The 25,618-nt window shown below is 50.0% G+C and overlaps 1 protein-coding gene across 2 annotated transcripts in view; it reads left to right on the plus strand.

Moving 5' to 3' along the window:
• The first annotated feature begins 8,467 nt into the window (after positions 1 to 8,467).
• Positions 8,468 to 25,618, plus strand: part of Tbx5 (T-box 5) — an 84,765-nt gene continuing 67,614 nt past the window's right edge. For both annotated transcript variants that reach the window (XM_005396561.1, XM_005396563.1), the window contains exon 1: positions 8,468 to 8,561. The gene's annotated coding sequence lies outside the window, so the exon portion shown is untranslated. The remainder of the gene's footprint in view (positions 8,562 to 25,618) is intronic.

Raw genomic sequence — 25,618 nt, forward strand, 5'->3', positions numbered from 1 at the left:
CATTTGCATGGTTCACATTTGAAAGCTACAGAAGTATAAAGAACGCAAACGTTGCCTCCCACCCTTGGCCCAAGCAGCCCAGCTCCCCAGCCTGGAGGCACCTGCTGGAATCGATTCCTGGAGACTATGTCTCTGTTTCTCCACAAAATGGCACACACTAGATTCACTGTTGTGTGTCTTCACTTTCTCTTTGGCAGTGTATCTCAGAGTTGCTTCCTCTTTTCCTCTTACTGATGGCTGTCTAATATTCTCCTGTAGGGATTACATCATGGTTCCTTTAACCGAGCACCCACAATTGGGCATTTAAAAGCTTTCCAGCCAGGTACAATGGTGTCCACCTGTAATCCCAACTACTCAGTAGGCTGAGGCAGGAGGGTTGCCGGGTTTAAGGCCAGCTGTGTCAACTTAGTGAGACTATGTCTCAAGATAAAATTAAAATTTAAAATTTATCTATTTATTTAGCTAGCTTTTTGAGACATGTTCTGGTTATGTACTTCAGGCTGGCCTTGAACTTACTATGGAGCCCAGGTTGGCTTCAAATGCTCAGCAATCCTCCTGCCTCAGCCTCCCAAGTGCTGAATTAAATTTTAAAAAGCTTCCCAATCTAGTGTTTTTCCAATATAATCTCAGTGGCAATTACACTTGTAGACACAGAATTGTGCAAATCTGCAACTCCGTCTGGAAATGGAATCACTGGGGCAGAAGGGTCGGTGCGCTTGTTATTGTGGTGGGGTATTGGGATACTTTGAAGAAATGCCGTCAAAGTATTTTTACTATTTTTTAAAACTGAATGACTGTGTGTGTGTGAGTATGTGTCTGTGTGTATGTGAGAGAGAGACAGAGAGAGTTCAGGGATATCACATTCCATTTTGCAGATGTACAATTGTTTTAAATTTGAGCATATATTTTAATTTTTATTAGCACACGTCTGCTGCACATACTGTTCACACCCCTCGGGGAGCTGGCACATGCACACGACATGCTCTAATTCCCTTTCCTTCCTTTTCCCCCTCTCCTCTTTCTCCCCTCCCTCCGTCTCCTGATCCCTTTCCCACTTGAGAAAGATCTCTCAGCTTTCTACTGTTATCTTTTATTTTTGCTCTTCCCTTACACTTCGGACTCTGCTTATAAGATAAGCTTGTGTGTCTGATTTATTTCAGTTAGCATTATGATCTCAAGGGGCATCTGTTTTCCTACAGGTGACTCAAGTTTATCCTTCTTTATGGCAGAGTAGTACTCCTTTGTGTGTGAAAAACACATTTCCTTTATCTGCTTGCCTGTCAGTGGATATACGGGCCACTCCTGAGATTTAGCTGTTGTGAATTATGTTTCCATAAACATGGGAATGCATGTATGACTATATGATATCTTCAACTCTTTCAGATGTATTATCTCTTTATTTAACCTATTCTAAATCTGGGAATGGTTGACTGTTTTCTACCTTTCAAGGAAAACAAATTGTTACAGAATCACAACTGCTCTGTTACACATGGTAAAGGCATTTTTGACCGTGACATTGGTGAGAAATATCAGAACAATGAATCAAAACACCACTGGTTTAAGCATCGGGGAATTGAAAAAGATGAGAAAAATCCAGGTACAATGAGTCAGGATTTTCTGAAAATTTTTTGCCATCAATAAAGCGTAAGGAACCTTTTTGAGCTCTTCTTTTCCTACCCATAAGGATTCCATGTTTTACCTCATTCCTGTGCAAATAAATTATTTATAAATTACATTCCTCTCTTTTAAAATAAACACCAGTCCTCCAGAAAGTCAGATAAATAAAATGTCATCTATTTATCAAATTGAGCCTTCATGCCGCATAACCCACGGCCTAGCTAAAGGAATTGTTATCTAACAGTTAGGTCAAAAGTGCAAGAGTCCAGACTTATTAATTCTAAGCCTTGCCAGGCATTGATTAGCTCCGCCAGGGAGGGTTGAGGGGCGGCCGCCGGCGTCCAGCCGGCCGGGTCTTCTGCTTTCGCAGATGATGCGGTTCCCCGGCCCCGGCTTGTGTTTAACAATGTTTGTGTAGCACTCAGATAAAAGGCGCAGGGTGAGACTTAAGTGGTTGTTAAAATTGTCAGCCCCGAAGTCATCAGAATTCCGATTGATAACCCGCACTTACAGTGAGAGGAGAATTTGTTTTCTCAGGGAGGCCGATTTTCCCTTCTTAGAGATCTGGGAAAACTTCCCAAAGTCCAGGTGCACTTTAGAGCCCATGTCCCCCAAATCTTACCCCTCCCCATAAGAACTGGGATTTCGAGCTGACGGGGGTCACAGAAAGCCTGAGCTGGACGCTCAGCGGAAACGCGGTTCATGATCAGGAGGACCGCGCCGCCAGGGAAACCAAGGCGCCGGGGTGACTGTGAAAGGCGCGTGTGGGGAGCTGCTGTCGGCTCTGGGCTCAGGATTGCAGTCTCTGGGCTGCTGTTCCATTTCTCTTTCCCTAAAGGTTCCTGAAGGCCCCTCCTGCTCAACCCTCCCCAGGCCTTGCTGAGGGTCCCAGCTCCCCACTTCCTAGGTGGGTAAACTGAAGAAGGAAGGACCCCACAGAAGTTCAAGCCTCACATCTAGAAAGCCTGGTTTTTGTTCAGCATGATCTGTGCTCCTCGGAAACCACCGAGCCAGGCCCAGACTCTACTGGACGAGCAGTGGTCTAGGGTGTAAAGACATCCAGCTGCCCTGGAGGACAGTTAGAGTTCCATCCCGTCACTGTGAACAGCCTTCAGGCACACATCCCTTCCTGGAACTTTTAGAAGTAAAGATTTGAGGCCGGCGTGATGGTGCTCACCTGTAAGCCCGGCACTTGGGAGGCTGAGGCGGGAGGATCACTCAGTCTGGGCTACATAGGGAGTTCAAGGCCAACCTGCACTCTCTAGCGACACCGGTCTCAAAATAAATAAATAAATAAAAGTCAAGACTCGGGCTGGGTGGAGCGCAGTGTAGAGCACATGCCTAGCATGCACAAGGCCCTGGGTTCCATACCCTGCACTGTAGCAAAAAATAAAGCAACAACCAAACACCGTATGAAAAAGTAAGGACTTGGGGTCCAATTCTGCCTCCGTGGAAATGGAGTCTCCATTGGCTTTTGCTTCCTCACCTATAACACCGGGCTAATAAGGATGTTCTCCTTGGAAAGTCCTGCGGATGACCTTGAAGTGCCCATATGCAATTAAAGTACATGGGTCAACGACATCTTAAAAATGTCTGCCTTGACGCACAGCCCCTGCTGTGCTGCCTCTTTTGTCCCCGTCGTGGCGGCCATCCTTGCCGTGGGACAGTGCTGCGGGCATGTTCTGTGCCTGCCTGAGGGAGCTGCTTAGAGGAAGAAGAGAGAACATCCACACGCAGTTCTCAGCCCAGGACCTGAGCCGTGGAAACCCTGCAAGCAGAGCTCAGCTGAGTGTTTTCCTAGGCTGGCACGGCACAGCAGGACAAACCACTTTTACAGCTACATGGCTTTGCACCCTCGTCCCTTTATGTCTTGGCGGCTGCTAACCCTGAGCGGCGACCACGCGTGCAGAGTGCTATAACTGTGCAGGGTGACGCTGGAATTGTGGGTGCCTGCCCAAGTGGTGCAAAGCCTCGCAGCATGCATGAGGCCCTGGATTCCAGCTCCAGCAGTGAAAAACAGAAAATTAGATCAGAGACCCTGATTACATGGAGTTGAGTGGGGTAAGGAAATGAGTATTTATAAGCCCGGCGGGCAGGGAAGCACGTCTGAGAAACATGTAGCCAGGCATGGTGGTACATGCCTGTAATCCCATCACCCTGGGAAGCTGAGGCAGGAGGACTGCAAGTTCAAGCTCAGCCTGAGCAATTTAGGGACTTAGTGAGGTCCTATCTCAAAGCAAACAAACAAGAAACAATTAAAAAGGGTTGGGCGTGTAGCTCAGTGTGAAGGTCTTGGGTTCAATCCCCTGTATTGCAATCAATCAATCAATAAATAGACTGCAACTTTCAATCAAGGTGAGGCTATTTGGCAGGAAGCCAGTCAATTAACTGCTCCATTTCCACGTGAGTAGGGGTCCATGCCTGTGGGCCCCAGGCCCTGCTAGGAGCCAGGGAAGCCTCCCTGGGAGCGTCCAGGCCACCCTCCTGGGGGCTGAGCACACAGACCTTTGTTTGAGACCTCTGTTCCCTCCTCATCTCCTTGCCCTTCTCTCAAAGCCAGCAGCAGTGTCCCAGACCCTCTCCCGCCCCTGTGATGCCCGGCGTGGCCATTTTTGTGTTAGCTCTGCTAGGTTTGTTCATTCGTAATGGCAGTCAAGTGTCCCCAGACCCAAGTGCCCCTGGCTCTGTGTCCGCTCCCTCCTCCCTGTCCCAAACCACCTGAGGGAGGTAGCAGGCTCCATCCGGTCCGGTCTGCCTGCTGCTCCTCATCAGAAGAGGAGGCCCAAGCAGGCATCACCCCCTTCTCCCCTGGGCCCCCCTTGGGTGAGGTGGGTTTGCTGGTGTAACCTGGACTCGGGAACCAGAATCTAGAATTCTGGCTGCAAGGGCAAAAAAGAGTGGGAGAGCCCCAGAGGTGGAAGGAACTGGAACCACATCCTTCTCACTGACCACGTTCACAAGGGAGCCGCCCTTAACTGAACACTTCTTTGTGCAGCCACATCAAACACACACAGAAGTAGGAAAACAACATAATCAACCACTACAACTTTACCTCATCAAATATTTGAGTGAAAGAGATAAAAAGATATAAACCCTCCAAAACTGTCTTTCTACTTCCCAAGGTTAATGTGTTGTACATACATTATCTTGTTAACTTGTGTGCCATATGTGCACACACACACACAGAAAATAGAATCATAAAAGTACATACTACTTTTCATCTACTTTTCTCATTTAAGATTGGATTTTTAATGGCTGTATAATATTCCATCTGTAGATAAAACACGATTTTTACCAATGTCCTACTTTAAGACATCCAAGTTCTTAACTCATTATATATTTCACTGCTATGGACATTCTTCTACATAAAGTATTTGCCCGCATATCTGATTACTTCTTCAAAAAACTTTTCTAGAAGAAAAGGCATGGGCAGACCTTTAAAATAAACTTCAAACCGCCTCCGGTAAGATGGCTTCAATTTACACCCCCTCCTCCACATGGTAAAAGGACTTGCTATTTTGTTAAGGTCCTTTCTTCCTCCAAACCTTTGAATCCCCGGGCCTCAGAAACTTGGCATGCATTTCTCATTAGAATTTTTCCTCCTCCAAATAATAAAGCTTCAAGAAGAAAAGAAAAAAAAGAGGGATGAGAAAGGGGGAAGAGATGGCTATAGAGGGGGAGGGGATGGATAGGAAATGAAGAAAGGGGGAGGGGAAGGGGAAAGGAGTGAGGGAAGAGGGAAAAATGGAAGAAAGAGGGAAGGAAGGGAAGTAGGAGGGTGAGAAGGAAGGAAGGAAGGAAGGAGGGAGGGAGGGAGGGAGGGAGGGAGGAAGGGAGGGAAGGAAGGAGGGAAGGCTGCCCATAATTATAAATCCTCTTGATGGTAACGGGGGAGGGGGAGAGGGAGGGAGAAGAGGGAGGGAGGGGGAGGAGAAGAAGAGAGGAGGGAGGGGAGAGCAAAGGAAAGAGGGGAGGGGGGCAAAGCCACCTAGAGACCCAGGCAATGGGAGTGAAAGCGGAGACAGAGGAGCCCGTGGTCCTCAGGATTCTGAACAGAGGTCTGGACAGGGACAGGATGTTCTCTTGGGTCCCAGCGTTCAGTGACTCCCCCCGCCCCCCGCCCCCGCTTCTCCAAACAGATTCCACAGGGCCTGGGGACAGCCGCTGGCCCAGGCCCTTCCCACCTGTCCGTCACGCGGGTGTGACAGCCCGATACACAAACCATTTCAGAAACTCTTGGTGAGAATGGACCGAAACATACAAAAGGGAATTTTTAAAAACAGCAAAGCCGGGCTCGTGCTGGGCCACAGGATGGAGGGAGCAGACAGTTCCTGGCCCTTACTCCACCCAGGCCAGGAAGGACCACAGGAAAGACCAGGACCGAAATAGGCCAGGCTCCTCCATCCCCCAGTTCCTGTTCTCCTCCGAGTCTGTGTCACTCAACCCTCCCCACTGAAGCTTGCCTGCCCCGCCGTGCGCGACGGGGGATGGGTACGGCCCGGCCTTGCTCGAGACAGACACCATTTAAGGCTTTGAAACCCTGCTCTGAAACGCGAGTCCAGCGACACTCCCGTGCCAAGAGCAGATGAGCATGTTTTGTTCCCGGGACATCTGCTATCTCCCCATGGAATGCAAGAGATGTCTGCGCTTCCTGATACCCCTCCTCTCCAATCTCTCACTTGCTTTCTCCCTCTCCCTCTCTGTCCACCCCCATTTTCTTGTCTCTGGGCAGCCCCAAGGACCCTAAGCAAAACCTGCCCCTGCAGGATTCCGGGAAGCCAGCCCCACCAAAGCCTGGTGTTTTTTGTTAGGCAAAATCTCTCACCACATTTCAAAGCCCTTACTTTGAAAGTGTAGCATCAAATGAGCAGAATAATAAAAATGCAAAGTGCAGAGCTGTTTGGCTTGGGGTCTCACTTGCGACTGAAAAGGAAGCCGCTATGCGCACCCCTAGAAGCGCTTGTGCGAACGCGGGTATTAAAAAGATACGCAAAGCACAGCTGTGATTGCAGCTGGGATGGGAGCGGGCAGAGGGGCACACAGGTCAGGGATCACTACAGACTGTTCTTGCTTGATTGTTTTTATCATTTGCATTTATTAAGATCCCATTATTATTTTTTTAAAGTCTGGTGGATCTGGTTCAAATCTTGCTCTATCACCAACTAGCTCTGGGGATACAGGCCCGTGACTTCAGCCTTCCACAGAGGTAAAAGGGGGGCGACCTATTGTCTGCTTTGGGAGGCGGGGGTTGCCGCAAAGAAATAAGCGTGAGGGAAACTCTTTAGCTCAGGGCCTGACACGTGTTGTCAATAAATATCCCACCACCACCACCACCACCACCATCATCATCATCATCATCATCGTCATCATCGTTAGTGTTCCCGAAGACCTATTATGCTCACCCAAATAAGCCCGCTGATTGTTTGTTTGTTTCCTGAAAGCCAGGAAACCCCAACTAGCACCAAGCAGGCTGCTCTTTGAAGTCAGGCTGCCTGTGCGACCCAGGGTGGAAGGAGCCATGTGCCGGAGTCTCGGGGCATATAGATCTTCCTCTGCAGATCATTAGGCTCACGTCTGTCACATTTATTTCAAGGAAGCTGGTAGGGAGCGGGTGGGTGAGGTTAATTGCCTGAGGATCAGATGGGGGGCGGTTCCGCAGAGCCTGTGACCCCAGAGGCACTGGCGAGGGCCCTGGCTCCTGGGCCTGGCCAAGCAGGGGAACAGGATCAGGAGACAGGGAGGTAGAGAGGGGGAGCTGGGCTTCTTAAACGTTTGACTCTGGGAGTCTGGGCTCTGGGGGGAAATGCCAATGGTTTGGTTACAGTTATTACCAAAACTTGGGAATACATCGGGCTTTGCTTTACCCACACTCCTGTTTGTCTCACACCCAGAGCGGGTGAAGAGCCATTCCCACTTCAGGTTCACCTCTGGGCACAAAGCTATGGTGCCCTTTGGGTCTCACATCCCCGCGGGTCGTGCTTGCGCCCACGCAGGTGGACTGCTCCCCAAGGCACGCTGGGGTGGAACCTTTCCTTCACGGCCAAAACCTAACTTTCCACAAACCTTGAGCATAGACCGACCTGGCCTCTGAGTGAGACCCTTAGGGGGCCACTGGAAGATGAGGTCGCTACAGCCTGGGGACACCTGGGACATCAGCCCGTCAGGATTCCTGTGGTCATCTCCAGAAAGGGGAAAATAGCAGTTCCTGCCTCCCAGGCTTCTCTGAAGGATTAGAACACCTAAGCACTCAATAAATAGCAGCTACTATATGATCCCTTTCTCCCGGGCTACAGAAGAGCCAAGGTTAGCTTTTTCGAACCCCTAACTACTGCTTCTGAAAGAGAACAAATCAGCCCATGAAACCCTACGCTTCAGCCCTTCCAGAAAATATTCAGGAGCACATAACCATCCTGGTTAATTGGGTAGAAAATTTAACTCCTGGTGGCTGGGCGTGGGGCCTGTTATACCTACTCAAACTTCATTTTTTCTGACCACCAAAAATATTTCTTTCTACAGACCTGCTGGAGCGCTATAGATTAACAATCTCCGACCGGCACTCATCGCCCCCACGCCGGCCCAGCTCCCCAGCCGGGGAGAAGGTGTGACTTCAGACTCAGCGGTAAGGATGGGGGTGCGGAATGCGAGCCCGTGTGTGAGGTGATTGTAACCAGAAACGCCTCGGCAGGCATCTAGCTGCTGTCCAGAGCGCCGCTGGCAGGGAGCCGGGCCGGGAGCCGGGAGCCGGCCAAGGTGCCCTGGCCGCCGCTGACCGCCCCTCCCCGGCGGAGCCGATAGCTTATCGGGCCCACTCGGGGGGCGCCCGGTGCTACAACCGGAAACGCGCTGCAGCCCGTGGACGCTCCCGGAGCGGTGTGCTGCGCCCCTGGTGCGCGCGGGCTAGCGCTTACGCTCTCGGGTGCCGGCTCCTTCTATCCCGCAGCCAGGTAAGGCCCAGGTGGGCGGCCGCGCTCGGTGCGCCTCGGGGCTGTCCGTTCGCTAAGGAAGGCCGAAGGGCTGGTCTTTTACCCATCCTGGGAGGCAAGGATGAGTGCAGATGGGAGCAAATGTGGGGGCGCCCAGGGGCAGTACTACCTCCCGGTGCGGCGCGACGGCTTAGCGCGGGATGATGGGAGCACAAGCGATGAGGGGATGCTGATCTGCGGGCCTGCACCCCAAGGTGTCGGCAGAGGTGCGCCTGCCTTGCCATTCCCTGCACCTCAGCCTGCGTTGCCGATGCCACCTGCGCCGAGGCGGCCAAGTGGCAAGCACTTCATTCCACGTGACGCCAGCGTACCTGTTGGGGTCGCTTGCGTGGGTGGGGGTGGGTGCGTGAGTCTCTTGTAAGAAGCTGCTTGTTCATAATAGAAAGGACAGGAATTTGGAGCCTGAAGATCTGGATTTCAGTCCAGGCTTTCCCTTCCGTTCTCCTGAGCTGTGCACTGCTGGGTGGGTTGCTTAACCTCTCTGGGCCCACGTCTTCACCTTGGAGGGAGACGGTGTAAGAGAAAAGTGGAGCTTATTGTTGGGGTTTAATAAAACGATGAAGGACCGTTACAGAATAGAAAAACCCTTATTTCTGGTGATCAACTGTTTTTGGAAAAGTTTGGCACTGTGTAGAGTCAGCCGAAAGCCCAGCCGACTGGGGTGAGAGGCTCTCCCTACCGAGGGGTCCCCAGTGGGCCAAGTCAGTAGAGCAACTCCAGGTTCTGCTCCTAGCAGATGGGTCCTCAGAGTCAGGGAGGGGTATTTGGGAGGACTGGCAGCCTCCTGGGTAATCTGTGTGGGTTTGCAGGCACCAGTTATGGACTGCTCCCAGGCCTTTAATCCCCGAAGCCCAAATAAACCCCTGGGAGAGCTCAGCCCCCAGCACCTCCTTCCTGCACGAGGCCCGCTTCACCGTGCCCCAGCGCCGGTTCCGCTGGGCACCCAGGTTTGCATCATCTACAGTTCACCCCGGGCAGATGCGCGCAAGAGGGACAGACACCGCGGTGCCGGGCGGTCTCAGGCTGCTCCAGGGTCTTCAGATCAAAGGAGAAGCGTACTTCTCAGACCCTCCCACCCTGCTCTGCTCGAGAAGGATCCCCAAGCCCAGCTCACACAGCCTGGAACCCAGAGTTTGCCAGGGCTCTTTGAGGAGATCATGTTCGGCTCCTTCTCTTTGCTCTGAGCGAAGGGCCTTCACCTGTCCAGGGGCCCTGTGACACTCAAGTCACCTACTTAAGTGCTTCTTCTTTCTTTGCTTCCAAAGAAGCCCATCCTTTTAAAAATTCAGCGGCTCCATGAGTGGGGTCTGTGATGCCCAAAAGTTAAGACCCACCCTTCACCAGGAGCTGTGGGAGCTAACCTTGGGGCGAGGTGGGACGTCATAGTGTGTATTCTGCTTCGTGGAAACCCAAGGTGGTTGGCTTCCAAAGAGCACGTGCACACAGGCACTCACCTCAGAATGTCCCGAATATCTGAAGGGACACTGAGGCCTGAGAGGCATGCCCACCGGCTCAAGGTCCAGTAGCTAGCTGGAGGCTGCTAGTGTCACCCATTCCTCTAGGTTCTTGGCCTGATGTGCCTAAGAACCCTGAGAGTATCACGATTCCAAAATGTAATCCAAATGGGCCTCCAGCGGGCTCCAGATTAAGGCTTCTGGTTAATGTTAGCCTTTAATGGTCCAGACTAGTGGGACTGGCCTGAAAGAATGTGAAAGGTGAAAGGGCAGTTTTGGGCTTTCCTTAATTAGTGCGGTTTTTAACCTTTGGGATGATAAGCTGCGGTGGGGAAGCTGATGGAAGCTTCGGACTTTCTCCAGAAAAACACACCAGCATACACAGCTCTGAGAAGGGCATCGCATCTGTCCAAGAGTTGACACTGGTCCATGCAGTCCTGTAGAGAACTTCCACTTTGACCAGGGGCTAGCCAAGAGGTCAGTTGGTGTTTTGGTCCAACTCAGTCATCACAGGTGATAACCAGAACACATCTGACATTAATTGACCACCTATACTGTTCTATGATCTCCCAACAAACAGTAGGGGTGGTGGGTATCTTTCTATCCCCATTTTACGGATGAAGTTTTGGAATTCCTTGCTTAAAGATCCTGTCTTGGCCCAAGGAGTCTGTGCACATGGGACCCCCACGTGCACAGGTGCACACACACGCATACACACGCATACACAGACCATCAGCAGACCCGTACATGCACACCTGGCAAACACTGGCTTCCAGTCCCTCCAGCTCCTGCCGAGACGCCCACAACCCAAGCGAGTGGAGCAAAGGCGGGAGAGAAGTTCAAGTCGCCAGCCCAAGCTCACACCCCGCGCTGTCTCAGCCTCACTGTTTACCCATCTGAAAGGCTCCCTTCCCTGGCCTACTTCCACCCCCACCTTTCTGAGGTCGGCTATAAAAATAAACTATTTTTCCTTGTTAATAAATCTCTGCCCGGCGCCCTCTTTTAAAGAACTTTAAAAAAAAAAAAAAAAGCGCACTGCGCCCAGCTCGGAACGAGCAGGGAGATTAATCTCGAGCAGGATTTATGTGGCGCGGGCACCCTCAAACAATTGGAGTCATAAAGCGAAATGGGATTCGGAGGCCGTGGGGGAGGGGAGGGCCCCGGGAACCACAAACACGTTTGTGTAGCTAAACAATGTGGAAACTCTTAAAGACTTTTCTACAGACATCTTGCAGCGACGGCGCTTCCCTGTCAGCCCGCGGGAAAGGGAGAGAGATATATTAACTGAAGACACAATCTAAAATTACTTAGGGGTTTTAAACATGCGGGCCGTGGGGGCGGGGCGCTGATAAACTGTTGTCCGTGCTTCCTTCTCTCGGTGTATTATTTCCAAGATATTTCACCTTCCTCACGATGCCCCCCTCCCCTCCCCGCCCCTTCTTTTCTCTCTCCATTCATTACATTGACTAGAACGCAGCGGCCCAAACCCTGTGGGACCACAGCTCAGCCAGCGAGACCCCGATTTGATTTGCGCCAGCGCGCAGGGCGCAATTCGCCGGTGCGTAACGACCACGATGCGGCTCAGGGCGCCGGGCGCTGCGAATGCGCTCTGGCTTCGGTCATCGCAGCTGCCTTCGATGTGACCTTTCCCTGGACCCTCTCTGCCCGTTGCCTGTGGGCGCACTAGGTTGTGAGGGGCTTGAGGAATTCGAAGAGATCTTTTTATTCACAGCCCTGCAGGCAAACCCATTTCCTTCAGCACCAAGAAAAAGCGCGCGGGGGAACACAGACGCCCAGACCTTCCGGGTCCCAGACCCGAGCTGCGCGTGCAGAGCTGCTTCCAGGCTCCTGCGAGTGTCGCAGCTTGGCGTAGCTGGACTCCTGGGCTTCAGATCTACCACTAGTGGGGAAAGAAGGGCTAAAAGTGCTCGTGCTGTTGGCGGGATGTGTGCAGGAATTGTTAAACTGGGTGAAATCGAGGCCACTCCTAGTGCCTGTAGCAACCCCGGCACAGTATTCTCACAGCCATCAAATCTTTAGTGAGCCGGCTGAGTTAGCCTGATGGAGCTTCTGTTTGGAATTCCAAAACTGCATCCCTAAGATGGGGATAGAAAGATACCCACCACTCCTACTGTTTGTTGAGAGATCATAGAACAGTATAGGTGGTCAATTAATGTCAGATGTGTTGTGGTTATCACCTGTGATGACTGAGTTGGACCAAAACACCACATTCCTATCAGGCAGCGGGCCCAGAGGCCAGACAGAGAGACATTCAGTGTCCCACGGGTCGTGGTGATAAAGTTAAGATTGAAAACGTGACTTTTTTGGATTCATTCATGGATGCAATAAATATTCTGTCAGTCTCAGGCTCTGTGCTGGGCTCAGCAATCCCAACAGGGACCACAACGGTCCTTGGTTGCTTGGAGCCTGCACATCAGCGGGAGACACCCGAGTTCAAGTCAATAGCGTGCCTCATTGGGTTCCAAACCCCTGCCCGGCCTCTCTGGTTACAGCTGGGGCGCTGCAGGCTGAACTATCGTCCCCAGGAGGCACACGAACGAGGTGCTGGGGGTGGGAGGATCCAAACCAAACAGGCAAAGGCAGCGATGTTCTCCTCCATGCTGGGCGCCTCTGTGGCCCCTGCTCAGCGCCAGCCTGTGACCAGCTTCGCCCCCGCTGCTGCCTGCCGCTGTCGCCCTCTGGGGCAGGCGTCCAGCACAACATTTCTGAACGTGTCTGGGCCGACGCCGGGTGTGAGGCAATCCCCGCGGCCCACGCTGCGGGCGGACCCTCTGTGTCCTCGAGTTTCGGCGGGCCGCGCTCGTCAGCGCCACTTATGTCACCTTCTCCGGGTGCCACCAGTGGATCTGAGCTCCGCGCCCTCTGAGCCCCCGGGAACGTGCTCTGGGGCCTCGGAGGCTGAGACAAGTGACCACCAAGACAGATGAGGGATGGCCGCCCGGATGGACAGCTCTCGGTGTGGCCCTCCGCGGAAATTCCGACTCAAACCGAGCGTTTTGAATTAAAACAAAACGGAAAAAATCTCAGCTAAACTAAACTCCTTTATGATTGCTTGAATTGGCCGCCCAGGCAAAATAGCCAATGACCATATGTCCAACTGAATTATCTAGAATTTTCTGGCTTTGCCTGGCAGTCAAAACCCACTCTTATGGGGATCACTCTCCAGGATGTATCAGCACACGTGAGTTCTCTAGGTCTGACCCCAAAGCCTCCAGAGGGTTCCAGATGCTTCTGGATTTTTCCCCTTGCCAAATTTCCCAATGTCTCCAGGCTGAGATCGAGATAGGGAGGGAGGGTATACTGCTGGCTGTGGTGAAGGCAGCGATTGTCACCTTGGCTTCCTCTAAAAGGTACCTGGGGCTTTAAGGTTCTTTCATAGCCAGAGTTAGAGCTTAAAGGTGTCTATCGGGTTTCCCAGATGGAGGTGCTCGAGGTGCTCGGCGGCCCCCTATATATACACCGGGGCAGAGAATTAAAGCAACCCCTTCAGGTGTCCAGGCACAGGGTCTCCCAAGCCCCCCATCTCAGCGTCTGAGGCACAGAATATGCCAGACCAGCATTTCCAGGTGTCCACCTCAGCTTCTTTCACCTCCATTCTCAGGAAAAGTGTACTTGCACGAGTCTTATCTCAAAAGGCAACGAAGGAAAGAAAAACAAACAAAAAGTCGAGAAAGCCACAGACCACTATCTGCTGGAACCTCGCTCCCTGTGCTTACCAACTGTTGCTCCTCAAAACGAGCCAGGGCCATCGGGCAGCAGCGGAGTGGACCAGAATTCAGGATGATGTGCCCACTTTTTCAGTTTGGGAAAAGCCTGTCGGATCTCACCTCCACGGGGTACTGATTTCACCAACAGGCATCAATTTCTAATTTTCATTTCCTTAGCGGTCCGGACAGGGAGGAGGGCTTTTCCTGGATAGTTTAACCTGTGTTAGATGGAGCTCAGAAATAGAAGCTGGTTCTACACTAACATATCCCAGTGAATTTGTCCGTGAAGTTTCTCCCAGGAACTTGGCTATTTGGAAAAGAAACCGCATGTTTGCCCGGGGCAGGAGTCAAAAGAGTCCTGCTGACCTGGCTGTTCATTCCCTTGCTTTGTCAGTGTAGACGTGCGCATGAGGGGCGGAGAGCCTAGGGGGAGACCCTGTCCCTCCTCGGGAGCTCCTCCAGGACTGTGTTTGGCTATTAGCAGTCAGCTCTCAGGGGTGTCTTTGGGGCACCGTGGCCCCTGACTTTTTGACCTAGAGAGGGGCTTCAGCATGTCCTGTGGCTATGTCCAACCTGCAGCAGAACACAGTGAGGAGTGAATGTCAGGCTGTGGGCTGGGTCCATCCTCTGTAGCCAGGTTATAGGTAGGGCCTGAGCCACCATCCCGGATCAAAGACTAATCTTATACGCGTGGATGAGCCCTCTCTCCCTGAGAGAGGAGATCCCGCGCTTTCGTGCTTCCTGAGGATGTTCCAAAGCCCGAGGCTAGGAACACTCTCACCAGAACCTGTAGCCCAGTAGTGAGTGCCCATTCTCCCACTCTGATTGGGGGGTGGCGCAGGAATGTACTTTGGGGAATCTGAATCCCAGAACCAAAGCCTCTTCCTCCTTTTCTGAGTGATGTTGGACAGTTTAACCTCTCTGAACCTGGATTTCCTCCAGTGGTGATAACAGAACAATCCTCCGAGGGTTGTGAGGAGCAGCACCACAGGGAGAGGCGGTAGGAAGGCTGGATGGAGACCTAGGGATCTCTTCCTCCTCCTCCTCTGCAGCCGGGCACCAGTCCGCCCTGAGCTCCCAGCCAGAGAGCTGCAGAGTGCCGGCATAGCAGGCAGCGGCTCTCCTCAGCCAGATGGGGAGAATGTAATAAAATAAATGTATATTGTCGGGCTAGTCCAGAAACAGCAGTGTGTGGCGTAGGATATCTTCCTGTCCAGCGGTCTGGGGGATGTGTGATTTTCACCTCTAGGCCAGTCCCGGACTGTGGGTTCCAATCCAAGCCCTGCCCCTTTCTAGCTGGGTGACTTGCAGCAAATGCCTGTCCCTGTCCCAGCCCGAGTGCGCAGTGGGAGAAATGAGCCTGCCCCGAGCATGAAATGAGTGAGAAGGTGCGGGCGCGTGTCGGTGGGGTGGGGAGACACGGTGTCACAGCACGTCGTAACAAACACATAAGCACAGCCTAACACAACTTACACATCCTAATGGAAGGGAAACGCGGTATAATACCCGATATTACGATGTGTTATATTGTATTATAATTCTGGGCACACGTGTGCGCGCTGGGAGAGGCCGGCTGCCTCAGCCGGACGCGTTTCGCCACTCCAGTGCCCGTGGGGGGCACCCGGTCTCGCAAGCCCACCTTTCTCTCAGCGGTTACGGACTACGCGTCCGCAGCGCCGACTCAGCGCCCGGACAAAACGCAGGAAGTTTCGATTTCTCTCGCGGGCGCTGCCCCAGACCTGTTGAGCCTTGGCGGGAAGGTTCCTGGAGGCTCCCTGAGCCCCTGGGAGGCCGGGGCAGGGTCAGGCCACTCTGGAACAGCAGCTAGACGCCCTAAAGGCACCGAGATCACGCGCCGCTGGGGGAGTTCGCGATTGAGCATGGGCGGCGCAGCGGTGTGCCGCAGGACGCTGCAGCGAGAACGCGCTGGACCTCTCTGTGTAAGAAGCTCGTGGGAGGCCGGGAGCACCCGAAATCTCTCCCTCTTTCCGCCTTCCGCGTTCCCTTAGCTCAGGAGCAGGAGATCCCTGCAGGACACGGCGCGGGTGGAGGGAAGCAATGTTTGCGCTGCTGCCGGGGACTTAGGGAGCGCGGCAGCTGTGAGCTCACTAAGCCCCAGAAGAGAAGGGATTGCCCGGCCCTTTCTTCAGCTTTCTGAAACCATCAATACAGCACGCAATTATCCGCAGTAGCACAATCCTTGGCGCGCACACCAGATCTTTTGCTTAGGGAACACTTTACCCACAGAATTACATGCACATAGAGGTACTTGGGAACCCCAAGTGGCGTGGGCATGTGGACCCGGAATTATCGGCACACAATAACCATTGGCAAGTGTTGTTTACATTTCCAGAGTTACAGAGTTGACGCACAATTATCCGTAGACAGAATCGTCTTTGCGCACACACATTTTTTGCACGCGCATTGGCACACAGAACACTGCATCATATTCACGCAATTAAGGGTACGCCAGTGGCTATGGCGCTCTTGCACGGCCAGGGGTGCCCGTCCACACATGTGGGGCCGGCGTGTAAAGAAGCGCCTGAGATCTCTGGTTTGTTGTTGTTGTTTGTTTGTTTTTCCAGAAAATTGCTGTTTAAAAAAGATATCTTTCTCTCTTGCGCATTTGCTTTTTGTTGTCGTTGGGGTTTGACAAAAACAAAGTGGTTTGTTTTTGACAGAAATCTTTAGCACAACAATTTTCCTCTTAGGGAAGGCAGCAGGGACAAAAGCCAGCGGTTCCCCGCTGTTTTGAGCAGCAACAGTTCTAGGGTTACCGGTAGCGCGGAGCTGGGGCGCACCTCCCGGCATCGCTGGGCCGGAGAGCCAGGTAGGGTCAGGAGGGACCCGCGGTCTGCCTTCCCCGACTTCCATTACTCTTGGCCGACTCTCACATGGTTATTTGCTACAGCGTAGGGGACGTCAGGGAGCGCTGGGACCCCTAAGGGGTGAGGTGGGGATTCTATTGCCAGGCCACCCGGATTTTATAGCATTGGACCTCGGAAGGTGAAGTCATAGAAGGAATCAAAATGTGTACATCATAATTTTTCATACCATGCATTGATCATAGATAAACCCGGCTGCTAAAGGAAGGAGGGTTGTAGGTCCCCACATGGACTCGCTGGGGAGGCTTGGCCTTCCGGCTCCATCCCTAGGCTGGGCGGCCTCAGGGCTAGGTCTCCTTGGCAGGGAAGGAGGGTGATAACCAGGGCTGGGGCTCCGTCCCTAACCCGGTGGCCTCGCCAATGCCAGCGGGACAGATAAAGACCAGGCCAAGCATCTGAGCATCTCAGCCTTGGATCTCGAAGCAGAAGCAGGACCTTGGGCCCGTGCTGTGGCCGGCATTTCCACGGGGCTCTAATCAGCTCTCACTGAAAATGCTTTTTATGCGCGTAGCCAAGAGCCAAAGCTCGCTTGGTAGGTTAGATGGTGGGGCTGCCACAGATGTGCCAGGCAGAGGTTCCTTGGAAAGAATTTCAGAGACATCACAAGTCAGAAATCTCTCTTGACTTCACATCTCATCACGTAGCTCTTATTTTTCTTTCGCTTCCGTCTTTCTTCCTTGTGTTATTGCCCTGTATCCCCCTTGCTGTGCCCACCCGCTTCCTCTCCTACCTCCCTCGAGCCCTCCCATCCTGCCTTCTTTTCTTTTTTCCTTTTTCTTCCCCCGAGTTTCCCTTCTGGCTCCCTCCTTTCCCATTTTATGCCCGATTTTATTTCTTTTCCACATTTTTCTTTCCACATTTGCCATGGTTCAAAATCGACCTCCTTTGTGGTGTCTTTTGCTTACCTTATTTATACTAGTTCACACCCCTCCCTCCAACCACGGACTTCATTTAAGTTTTTTCTCTTTCCTTTTTCCATTCTTCTATTAGTTCATTTTTGGCTCAGCACGGGCTATAGTTGCACTGAAACTTCCTTGATTATGGCATGTGTAAAAGCAGATCATGCGGGCCTGGTGAGAACTTGAAAGGGGAGGAGAAGGTCTGATAGCCACAGGAGGGACTCCTGCCTTAAGTTAGCAAATTCCCCAGGACCTGGTGGAGGGGCAGGGGCAGGGAGGAGCTGAGAGATGGATAAGCAGCCCAGCTTTCCGTGCTCTGTCCTTACGAGCGGGCGAAATGCCCACGATCAGCCCTCTGCGCTGTGACTTTTCACCCAGCGTCTGCAAACATCGGCTCCCCTTTCTGTTCTCATCTCTGTTCTGAGAGCACAGGAGAAAGCTTAGCCAAGAGTTTCCAGAAGATAAACAAACCACACAAGATCAAAATCCTTGGGAGACCACCTCCCTCCCTTGCCCATGACAGATTTCTATCCCCACTGCCTCTGAGCCCTGGGGCTCCCCTTCTCAACAGCTGTTCATCCATTGTTATATTTATTAGGTAAATATCAACCCATAAATACGCCGTGAATGAAAAGCTTCATGTTCCATAATGTGCTGTTCAGAGCCACCAACATCCATCTTCCAACCAGTTTGCTGCTTTGGTCTGACAAAGAGGGGAGGAACTCTACACTCCTGCCCCTTTCCCTGAGTGATGAGAGTATTAACATCCGACCACTCTGCCGCCCCTCAGAACCCCCCACCCTATCCACCTTCTAAAGCTTCCTATTAATCAGAGGTCACTTCCTCCCAGGCCTGGAGCACAGGCTGCCATTCAGATCAGACAGCGAGAAAATGCTGGTATTCCCGAGCCAGGGGCCATACAAGCCTAGGCTTCCTTGGGACCCAGGCTGGGCTTCGGTGAATCTGGAGGCAGGGAGAAGTGGGTGATCCAGGGGGAATTCAGGGAAGAATCCCAGGTAGCAACCTCACAGCTCATTCTCCAGAGCACGAGCTCTTTATGTGTGGCTTTCTGGAAGGACCCGAGTAGCGAGTGGCTGGACCTTGTTATTCAAGCCACTGGTTGGTCATAGGTCCTTGGTGGCTCAGAACCCACTAAGCAGATTGGGACAGATGAAAATATTTAGTCCACACGAAGTACTCTGGAGGGTGTGGAGAAACAGGCATTCTTAAATAGGTAAATGGGGCGGGGCAATGTGGCACAGTCGTGAGACAGTGAGACCACTGCCCTTTCTTCTTTTTTTGGTGCCAGGAATTGAACTCAGGACCTTGCACTTGCCAGGCAGACACTGTGCCACTGAGCTACATCCCCAGCAAGAGACTACTGCCCTTTGGTATTGCATTTTTCCTCCTAGGTGTTTACCCTGCAGACGTGGCCCTTCGTTTGCAAAGCGCTGTGTGTGTCAGGCTGTTCTCTGCAGTGCTGCTATAACAGCAAAACTCTGAAAATGACTTGATGGAGATTAATGAGAAGCTTGTTAAAATGAATGGTGGCAGTAGAAGCACTGGAGTATTATGCAGCTGTGGAAAAGGTTGCGAGCTTTCTATATGTACAGCTATGACATGATTTCTAGGCTACAAGTAAAAGACGGTAAAGTCAAAAGCAAGGGGCAGATCAGTCTGCATAACATGCAGTTGTGTATAGGTTAATGCACAGAGCAGCCAAAAAGGTATACAATACTCTGTCACCATAGTTACCTCTAAAAATGGCTCACTGAGTGTCCGCAGGAGATTTTGCTTTTCACTCTGTATCCTTTTATACTTTCTCAAGGTGTCTTGGTTTGTCTTTTGCATGTCTTACCTGTGTTATACATAGATGTATTTATTTATTTTGATTTTGTGGTCCAGGCAATGGAACTTAGGGACTCATGCATGCTGGGCAAGGGCTTTGCCACTTAGCCACACCCCCAGCCTTTGTACATGATTTTTAACTGAATTGAAAAAAAATAGTGGGAACCGGTTGTTGTCCTCAGGTATTTTTTCTCTGCTTTTCAGAATAATAGTCATTGTCTGATGAGCATGAATCACAGGCAGAGATTGTGGCAGTTTTTTAAAAATGTCTCATTCACCCTTGCATCAGCTTTGTGAGAGAGGCATCCTTAGTCCCATTTTACAGGTGTGTAAACTGAGGCTCTTTGAGGCAAATCTCTTGACTACGCTCACATATCTCCTAGAGACATCTTCAAACCTATGTGTCTGTTTCCCAAAGCAAAGAATTAGAGCCACACTCATCTCTCCTCCAGCATACTCCTCTATTCTCCCTCCGCCCCAACTTTTCCAGGCTCCCACCCCCCATTAATTTCCACCTTATCGCCTACCACTTCTAATTGAATAAATGGAAATAAAATCCCGGAAAAAGAACAGCCAAGTCCAGACCAAAGCAGGCCAACTGGTTCCAATGAAAGCCCAAAGATGATTGACTTGTTGGAATCCATGGCTGCGGGCGGCGCAGAGAGGTGGATGGAGATGAGTCAGGTGAGTCTCCATTGTTGCCAGGAAACTGCCCATGGACTCAGGGCTGCAGAGAGGTTTGGTCCCCAGTCCTGTCCCTTCGTCCAGCTCCTACTGCAGTTCCCATAAATCCTGCCAGGCTTCGTCCCCGGAGCAGCACGGAGTCCTGAAAGCTAATGGGGTGTGAGAATCTGGCAGTGGGAGTGTTGTCTGTTCAGGCCCGGATGTGGGGCCAAGGTTCCTGGAAGGAGTCTTTAAATATAGGCATTGGAGCTGTTACCAAGTTTCCTCTTATCTGAAGACTGTGCTTCTGCAGATGATGGCTTCAAAGTTCCAGGTGCATTCCGTCCCTACTAGGGCAATGCCCCAGGAAAACACCAGGCATAAAAATTTTTTTTTAGCAGGTAGAACCTGCTAAATCAGCAAATAGCCTGTGAGCACCTAGATGTCCAAAGCACTGCACAATGAGGGGCTGAAGGGTGTGTTACTTTCATAAAATTAACTTCGATTTTATTTTCCAAGTTATTGGCAGAAAAAGCACCTCTGTCTCAGCTCCTTTCTGCAGCTTCTTCCAAGGCACTTCCAGCAGTGGCCCCACAAATCCTTTTCTGGATAAATTCTCTATATGACTAATCCCATCTTGTTTGAATAATAAACTCTCAGATCACAGCCACGACGCATGTGTAAGCACCCAGGTACCTAGATTCACATATTGGTCCATAAAGTTTTAGTTCTGTGACCTCAGCCAAGTGCCTCAGCCTCTCTGCCTTAGTTTTCTCATCTGTAAAGTTGGGGTGATGCTGGTGTCTGCCTTAAAGTTTGCCCTGAGGATTGAACGTAATAAAGCATCTATGGTTCTGTCTGGCACAGAGAAAACACCCAGTGAAGCTTACCTGTGAAGACACTGATGAACAATCATGCCTTTGTTCCCATGTATTGCTGCGTCTTTTCCCGAGGACAGTTTAGGTGGTGGTGTTTTAAGATTCATTGCTAGGGGCAAGGGATATAGCTCAGAGGCACAAGCGCCTGCCTGGCAAGCGCAAAGTCCTAAGTTCGATTCCTGGTACGAAAACAAATAAAAAAAGATTCATTGCTAGACAAATCATTGAGGAACTGATTCTCCCCATCAGCGGGGTGACTTAAACTTGCCGTGCTAGGGAGGGGAAAGAGGTTGAAATTTGCTGATCTTGGCCTCTTCCAAATGGAGTGAGGAGGAGCTGCTGTATAACACAGAGCTGGAATTTCTGTTACTACTTTGTGCGTAGTGCGCATGTGTGTGTGTGTGTGTGTGTGTGTGTGTGTGTACCTGCATGAGTGTGCTACTTTCGCAGCTGAAATAAATGCCTGAACCCCAGAGCCTGGCCACTCTGTATGTGGGTAGACCTCAGTGAGAAAGGAAATTTGCATTGAGCTTGAAAATATCTGTGGTCCTATTAAGAAACTGGGAGTCCTTTACACATGGAAGGCTATGCTATGCACAAACTATAACCTATACGGTCGAGGAAATGAATTCTTTGGAGAGTAATTCTTCTAGATAAAAATTCATGCCCTTTTGGACGTATATCCAAACCTTAGTTACTTAAATTGAATCTTAACTTGGTGTAAAATGTGGGTGAGGCCCTCAGAAGACGAGATTTCCCCTGTGTTCTTCTGTGGTCTGGCTGGTGACAGAATGTGCCGTACTGCTCACTCACTCATTCGGGTGTGTGTGTCAGGGTGTGGTTGAAGGTTCCGGCACCTTATAGATGGGACAGTGGTGGCTGAGCCCTTCCCTGGGGATGTGTTCAGAAAAGGACTTCATAGTTCTTACAGAAATCACTGTGTACTTGGATGGTGAAAGGGGCTTTTTTTTTTGGTCATTAGCAATTAAACGTACCCCTCCTCTTTACCAGGAAAAGAAGCCAAGAAAAACAGGAGCGTAGTATCCTAAATACGCTGTGTGTGTGAACTCCTCATAGTAACATAAACACAAACTTTGTGGCATTTTTCTTTATACTTGAAAAAAATTGTTTAAATTTGGAAAAGTACATAGATCAGTATGTCAAATACTACGCGCTCACACCCAGATAAACACATATTAACACGTGGTCATATTCATTCCAAATCTTTATTTTTAATAACAGAAGCAAAATATTATCAAGTGGAAGGGGTTTTTCGTCCTGGACATCGTCCTGTATTTGTCCCTCTTTTTAAAGGTAATCAGTACCATCATGTTGGTAAATGATCCACAGTCTGCCTTCTTATACTTTATAAAATATGCACTTCTCCATAGGCAATACAAAATGTAGGCTTTTAGATTTTTAATTTGCATACATCGCATCTGATATGTAATATTCTACAATTTTTTTTGTCTTTTTGAGACAGGGTCTCACTATGTAGCTTGGGCTACCCTTGAACTCACTTTGTAGTCCAGGCTGGCCTTGAACTCACTTTGTAGCCCAGGCTGGCCTCAAACTCTCAGGGATCCTCCTGCCTCAGCCTCCTGAGGGCTGAGATTATAGGTATGCTCCACCACTCCCGACAGGTCTACAATTTGCTTATTTCTGAGTTTAATTTGTCTTGCTATACATAATGTGTAATTGCAAATTTTATATGAATATAATGTTATTCCTTTTAATTGTTATGTATCAATCTATTACATAATAATACTTGTAGCTCGTATATACATAGAACTTTCCATGTGTTGAGCACTGTTCTAACCAGTTTAGGTAGTAAAATCACCCAATCCTCATACCTCTGAGATAGGCGCTGTTTGTTACCCTCATTATTCAGATTAGAAAGCTACGGCACACAGAATTAAATATCTAGCCCAAGGTCCTTTTTTTTCTGTCAGTGGATTTTTAAGATGATTTTCTTTTTCAGGGGCTGGATATCAAAATCAGGGGCATTCTGCCACTGAGCTACATTCCCAGCCTCTGTTTTATTTTGAGACAGGTCCTCACAAAGTTGCCCAAGCTGGCCTAGAACTTCTGATCTTTCTGCCTCAGCCTCTTAAATCGCTGGCACATGTGGTCCTGGCCTGCCCTCCCCTTGCTGTGTCTCGGTGTTTCCCCTGTGAAATGGGAACAGAGGACCAGCTCCTCAAGGTCCAGAAGGTCCAGATGAGAGGAGCTGCACGTCGTAAACCTGCAATCACTGGTCGCTGTCCCTTCTAGCAGTGAGACTATTACTGTCGTATTATACAGCCAGACCCTACTCAAGGATGAACATTCTCAAGCTGAAAGAAATCTTCAGGTTGGAATTAAACAATTCTTAGCTGTTGTCTGATTTTATACAGGCTCAAAAATATGCAGCTGGAACCTCAGTTAAATGTTTCTGTCAAACCACTCCATACACACAGAGGAGACAAAAAAAAAAAAAAAAAAAAAAAAAAAAAGCAGAGGCTCAAAACATACAGCTATTTTGAATGAGCTAACAACTGCTCTCCTTAGAAAGAGACCGGACTTTCTGGGTGCCTCACACTCGAGTTCCCAAGGGTAAAAGGTGCCCTCTTTGCTTGCAGGGGCAGGTTATTGTGAAGAGGCCGAGGTGAGGGCTGAGTGAATTCTTAAAATTTTTGAAAATAAAAGACTAGTGGCTGAGGATTGTAGCTCAGCCCTAGAGCACATGCTCAGTCTAAGCAAGTCTGTGGGTTCCATCTCCAGCACCAAAAATACAAAGAAAGAAAGAAAAGACCTGAAGTACATTTAAAGACGTTATTTTCTATAGTTTAAACCTAGCAGGACAGCTGGGGCAGTGGCTCATGCTTGTAATCCCAGCACTCTAGGAGGCTGAGGCAGGAAGATTGCAAGCTTCAGCCCAGCCTGAATGACTTAGTGAAATCCTGTCTCAAAATAAAAAAATAAAAGAAAAGGGGCTGGGGATTTAGCTCAGCGGCAAAAGCGCCTGCCTGGCATGCGCAAGGTCGTGAATTCGGTTCCTGGTGCTGGAGAAAAAAAAACAAAAAAACAAAAAATAAAAAAAATTAAAAAAAAGAAAAGGTCTGGGGACGTAGCTCTGTGTGAAGACCCTGGGTTCAGCCCCCAATACTGAATAAAAGGATTGGATATCCAGAAACTGTTTTTCTACTCCATATATACCCAGAAGATTTTAGAAATGTTTGTTTGAACTTTTGAAATTAGCTGGCTTTAGGAGAGAAGATGTACTGTACTGTGAATGGGATTTTCTTCATGGATGGGCCTCCTTCAAGCTCATGGAAATAGGAAAGCTTTGTTTCCTGTACATAAACAGGTTTCAGGAGTAGAAAGACAGAAAAGAGGAAAATCGAAGAACTCCATCGAGCAATTGTTTGGCAAACATTTGGTAGCTTCCTGGGAGTCAATTAGTTGCTTTCAAAATAGCTTGCCTGGTCAAATCAGTATCTTTCCTTGGTCTAGATGCCACTGCCAAGACATTAAAACCCAACTAGCTGCGCTTAAAATTTCTTTAATCAGTTATCAGCTTGATTCAGCTTCTTTTTATGTCAAAAATAGCTTGCTGGTAGCTCGAATCTAGCCAACTGGCCTCTCTTCAAACTGGTCTGTCTGAGGCCAGGCTGTACAGGAAATGCTTGGTCTTGCTCCTCACTGGGACCCCCTTGATGTCCGCTGGACTGGGGCCATTTTCATTTGCTAATAAAGCCCCAGAATGCAGGGTGAAGACCTGATGAAAGACGCTGGCTGCTGTTGGTGGCAGAGAAACAATGCAACGTGTCCTGGGGGAAGAAGAAAATCGAATGAAACTTATCCAGCGGTTCAAACCTGCTCTTGCAGCCAGGTCCTAATGGTGTAATGGCTGGTTTACTTTTCCAAAGCCCGTGGTGTGGGAATAATAGAGCTGGAGAGAGTTTAGGGGAGGGGGGGTTTGAAAGCAAGGAGAATGAGGAAATAGGTGTTTTATATTTGTGTAAATCAACCAGGCCTGGTGGTGCATGCCTGGTAATTCCAGCATTTGGGAGGCTGAGGCAGGAGGATTGCTTTGAGTTTGAGGCCAACCGGGGCTATTTGATGAGTTCAAGGCCAGTCTGAACCACACTGTGAGACCTGATTTCAAAATAAAACACCTTCCCCCCACAAATGAACATATTTGTGTAAATCAGCCAGAAACATGGGCATTATTCAAAGACAAATGATATAGGGAGAGAGCATGTTTTTCACTATAAGTGGGATACTTGTATCATACTAGGCACATGTATGGCTTTGTTATTGTCTTTAGTTGGAGATTAGGTATAGTTTAAGGGGCCAGGCATAGTGGCACATACCTATAATCCTAGCACTCTGGGAGGCTGAGGCAGAAGGACCGCAAGTTTGTGCCTAACCCTGGCAACTTAGTAACTTAGCAAGATCTTTTCTCAGGAAGAGGGTAGCTCAGCATGAAGGTCCTGGGTTCAATGCCCAGTACCACAGACAATGACAAAAACATTGCAGGGTGAGCGATGAATGTGGGTGTGAGGGTGACCACACCGATGGGTGTGGTGGCTTTGTCTTATGTTTGTAAAAATTTGTACATCACAGAAGTCATTATTTCTCAAAACTCAGTTAATGTAGAACTCCAGTCACTGCTTTT

Source organism: Chinchilla lanigera, unplaced genomic scaffold (assembly GCF_000276665.1).
Source record: "Chinchilla lanigera isolate Chin_1 unplaced genomic scaffold, ChiLan1.0 scaffold00054, whole genome shotgun sequence".
NCBI classification, from domain to species: Eukaryota; Metazoa; Chordata; class Mammalia; order Rodentia; family Chinchillidae; genus Chinchilla; species Chinchilla lanigera.